The following is a 5,385-nucleotide window of genomic DNA, read 5'->3' as shown; positions in this document are numbered from 1 at the left end:
TCTGAGGCTGTGCCATTTCTATAATAGTCATGTAATATATGTACAGTAACTGGCAGAAGTAGTGGAAAGCAAAACATAATATTGCTGCTGGTGTTACGTGCACCTTTTGCTCTTATCACTTTTGTATGCTTAGTTTACTTGAGAGGTCAAGATATTCCATATGTTGCAGGGGAGTAAGTTCTGTCATCTGTAGTATCACTTCTTTAGAGAAACTTGCATTCTGTGTGTGTGTATATAAATATATTAAAAAAAAACAAAAACAAAAAAACCCAAACACCAAACCAACCCCAAAATAAAAACAAACAAAACCCCCTAGCCTACCCATCTGCCCTTTGCTTCCCCTCTAGATTATTTCCAGAAATGAGCATAACTTTCACTTTGCTTACTTGACCTCTAAGCAGTTTTCAGATCATATTGCTGAAGTCTGTCCTACTTCTGTCCTTTGTCTTGCTTTCTTGCATTTTTTCCTCTTTTATGTTACTTGCCCTTTTTTTTTTTTCTTGTCTGTTCTGCTTTTGCCTTTTCTGAAACACACAAAAAAGAGACTTCAGGAAGCTTTACTAAAAATCACACCTGTGCTACAGATCATCCTATTTCCATCTGCTTAAGATGAATCATTTGCTGTGATGCCACTGTGTTTGTAGCTAGAAGCTTTCTGCCTTTCCTGCAGTCCTTAGTCTGTTTTTTCAATGTATTCTGTCTGGTGGGAACACTGGTTTTTTTCTGTTAGTGATTTCTCATAAGCAAGTAGTTAATGCCATTCTTTTGGATATTACGTCTTCTTTCCCTGCCCCTCACCTTGGAGAATGCAAACCTTTGTTCATTTTGGTGAGAATATGTAACATTGGGAGTGAGATAGCTGTTTGCATTCAAAGTTTTATTTAGTGGTTCTTTTGAAAAGTGGATATGATCAAAAGCCATCAACAGCTAAGTAACTTTCTTTGATAAGCCTTTGCCTACTTCTGATGTAAACAATGAAAAGCAATAAACTAGGTATTCCATTTTTTTTTTTTAATTAATGGTAAGGTTTGATTGATATTTGTCAATTTATGCTTTTTAGACAAATTGGGCACTTCCAGAATTGGTGGATTTATAGCTGCCAGCTACCTCGTGTCTGTATTTATATAACATATCATTTGTGATGGTTTGGCTGAAGTGCATTGCAACTTTTTTTTTCCTTGTTTTAATTGGAATGACTTTGATGCCATTAAATCTTTTTTCTTACACTAACACTGCTAATCTATATTTAATCAATTAAAATAATGGAACTGTACAGTTCTGAAATGTGAATTTTTTGGAAGATTACAACATAAGCTATTGAGACAATGCTTGTAGACTATTATTTGGTTGGTAGCATAATTTAAGAGACTGGCTTATTCACAGAGCATCAAGAAGAGCCTGTTGTTTGCATGGCTGTGTGTGGTACAAGGTGATCCTGTAATAGTCTGTCCATTTGTATCAGTGAGAATCTGCATATCCAGCTCTAAACAGATATATTTTGCAGAAGGAAAAATCGGTTCTGGAGGGAGTTGAGCTGTTTTCTGACACTGGAGTATGTAATACATGGATGACTATAAAAATATTCCTGCAGTGATCTTAGGTTTGTTGGTTCTCTATTTTGCTCACACTGGGACAAGTCTGAAGTGTAATTAATTGTGAAATTTTAAAATGTCTTCAATTACTGCATAAAGTTCAGAGCCTCCTCAAAACTCTTCTACTCCCTGAAGAAGATTTTGAAGCAATGTGCTTACTCTCCTCCAGAAAAATTATGTTTTGCAAGTATCAATTCTGCTCAGTGTTTACTTCAGATTTGCTTTCTCATATTCTGAAGTTCTCATTAGGTAGCCTATTTAGATGACAGAATTTTAATTTTCCTCTCATGAGTATTTAATTTGTGTTACATTCTTTGGCAAGATTTGAATTTGCCATTGTTACCAAATGTGTATTTTTTTCTTTTCAAACCCGTATTTGAACTATTGTCAACTAAATCTTGCAAAGCAGAGCACCATTTGAAGCCAATTGAGTGAGGGACAAAGCGGAAAAGCTCTAAATACATAATTCTTTTTGTGTTGGTGGTCGTTGGCTGGGATTTAAACTAGCTTTGTGCTCTGAAGCATTGCCAAAGTTCTTGTGTTTTGGTTGTTTGAGACACGGATACATTTTCTGTGAAGCAGAGAAAAAAAAAAGCCAAAGATGGTATGATTCATACTTTGTTAAACCTTAAGATACAATGAGCAAGCCTATGGAAATAGCCACATTACAAATGATGTGCCTTACTCAGATAATAAAGAACAGAAAACATTGCAAGGTGTGAAGCTACCAATGGCCTTGATTGCTCTCCTCTTCCTGAATGCAAGCTGAGAATGCATTTCACCAAGCAAGACAGAGTCAGCAGCACATCCCTCAACTATTATCAAATAGATGCATAATGCACATTCCTCCTAAATGTTTGTTACTGTATAGGGGATACCAAAAGAAAAATTCTAGTGCATATTATGACAGTTGATCACCTATAATGGTAACAGCTGTATAATTTAGACAAGTGTTTTGTGTTTTGCATGGTTACTTACATGGTGAGTTGTAGCTATTTAGTTGCTTTTGGGACAATAGCTCAAGGCTTAAAAATATAAGTTACACTTCTCTTATGCTCTCTTTTGATGCAGAAGGCACACTTAGTAGGCCACCAGATAATTGTCCTGTGGCAGAGGCAGGATGTCTGACTACTACTTACTTTAATTCTGGCCTCTACTTTATGAAAACACAGCCAGATTGCCCTGGTGTGGCTGATTTCAGCTGCTAGAGGAGGAGCAAACTGGTACTAAGCAAGTCTGAATATGTGTTACTGTACCAAAGACAGATGACTTAAAACTCCTGTTGGTCTTCTATGTGAGTAAAATTCCAGATAGATGTGAAGCAGTGGGACAAAATATGTTTCTCGTCAATGTTTCTAAATAATGTGTTCAGAACTCTTTTGTGAAGCTTGAAAGATTTATGAGGTGGGGAGGTGTTGGAGGAACATGACTGTCTGTTGTCTTTATTTAATAATAATGATAATAAATTAAAAAGAAAAAGCTTTAAAACTTGTTAATCCATCTGTTTTAACTCTCTTTGTTGAAGCAATTGTGGGAGATGTATTTTTCTGTTTCCTGTTCTGCTGATTGCCTTATTCCCTCAATCAATGTGCTGTACATTTTCTGTTGAAGACCCGACTGATCATGGGCTAAAGTGTGAAGGATGTAATGCTAGAAGTATAAAAATAACATACTTGATGCTTTAAAAAAACCTCACAAAATTACTTCTTACATTACCATAGTGTTACTATCATAGTGGTCATAGTGGTTTATAAATTTGTTGGGTTTCTTGTGTTTTTTATTTTTCAACTAAATGGATGTATACTTTCAGCTCAATTTGTAAAGAGCTTTAAGTTTATGTACAGTCAATTCTGTTTTTTTAAAATACACATAAGCAAACTGTCAAGTAGCATTTCCATATTCAAGCAGTTCTATAATGTTTTTTAGTCTTTACCATTTAAAAATAGTGATAAATATTTAAAAAATTATTTATATAAGCAACAAACTGTATAAATGCATAACTTAATGGAAGATGTTGAGATAATGCACATATAAGCAGTGTTTTGGATCTCTTGATGAAATTTGTGTTTTCTATACTAATTTATGACTTTTCACCACTTCTTAACAGCAGCAGCCCAACCTTCTGCTTTTAATATAAGCAGTATGGATTAAATGTAAACATGGTTTTATAATTCATAATTTATAAACTTTATGTAGTGTGGGTTAGAAAACCCCAAACTGTGTATTTGTTAAATGAGAAGTACTGAAGGAATGGCTGTACAGTCATACTATCAAAGTTTTCCTAAGCTGGATTGTGCTTGTTCCTACTCTGCTCCCTGCTGATTGTTACAAATGTGTAGGTATGCTGATTTAACACACTGGCTATTTAAATTTTAATATTACTATTATTACATCCTATTATTATTATTTTTAAGCATGTGGGAATGACAAGGGGAGGGGAGAAGAGTTTGATTTCCCTCTGCAATTTCTACTAAAAATTGCCAAGAAAAGAAAAAACCTGGAAGAGGTAAACACATCTCTTACTGACTTGACTTGAAAATAGCCTGAAGAATTTTCTGTATTTTTCCAATTGTCACAGAATTAAAGAGCTGTTTCAATTAGAATGAGAGCAGCTTAAATAGTAGAGCTGTGAAGTTGTCATGAAGATACGGAAGAGGGTGTTTCTAGCAGATCTTCCAGCATCATGAAACTGGGTTAACATGGGAGTGAGGGTTCAGCTTCGCAAAATGGCTTTGGGAAATGATGTGGCATTTGGAACTCCTTAAAGTCAGCCTCGCAGGACTTAACCCACTCTTAATCTCTTTTACTTTCTTAAGATAGAGTATTCCTGCATGCAGTTGTTAAAACATTGTGGTGAAGTACAGCAGGTTGAGATGGCTTTGTTTCTCTTAAGTTTTGACAAAACTTGCCACAATGAGGAGCTGTGTAAACCAAAAGTGTAGAAGTGTGTGGTGGTGGCAGCTGGCTCTTTAGTTTCCACATTCATCTAAGTGGTTGGTGATCAGCAGTTTTGGGTTTAAATGTGTGCATGTAGTTGAGAGAGTCAACACTATTCTGAGAAAACCCTGTACTAAAAGCTCTGCTTTTGTAATGGTATTGGGCAAATTGCCAACAGCCCTGACCTTTTCTGGCCAACAGATTCCTTCAGTGTTTGTTGTTTGCCTGACTGCAGTTTTGGGAGAGAGCATTATTTCCCATCTCTGGGAGGTACGTTGCACTTTGAACTCTGGGACTGTCTGCTTCTGAGAAATCTAAAATAACTCCTTGCCACAACATCACAATTTGAGGATTTGCGGAGATGGTCATAGTCATCTTAGGTTGTGTTTTCTGAAACAATTTCCTGTCATATGTACATTTTTTTCTGTCTGAAGGTTTGCAGATTAAATTTACTGTATCATATGATATTACTAACTTGTTGCACTATGTGAGATTTATTACAGCGTTATCAGAAGATGTTTCAACATTTCTGTCCTTTAAGTCAGCACCATATGTAGTTGTTGCATGTATAGGAAAATTCTCATGCCAAGGTAGTACTATACTTTCACTCCTTTAATGCTGTAACTTTGAAATACTGAAATAATATGAAATGAAAGTTAAAAGCCATGACATTTCTAGTTAACAATGTCTTTATATCTGTCCAATGACTGGGATAATTATTTGCTTCCTTGAGCTGTCATTCAGACTGCGCATTAAAAACTCATTATTTGAAGTCTTTGAGTGTCACCTCAATTAGTAGTGTAATGGTGTTTGATCTTTGGAGTGGGATGCTGTGAACAGAATACTGCTTTGGAAG

Source organism: Pyrgilauda ruficollis, unplaced genomic scaffold (assembly GCF_017590135.1).
Source record: "Pyrgilauda ruficollis isolate IOZ18807 unplaced genomic scaffold, ASM1759013v1 scaffold30, whole genome shotgun sequence".
NCBI classification, from domain to species: Eukaryota; Metazoa; Chordata; class Aves; order Passeriformes; family Passeridae; genus Pyrgilauda; species Pyrgilauda ruficollis.
Note: the sequence above shows the minus strand (reverse complement) of the source record.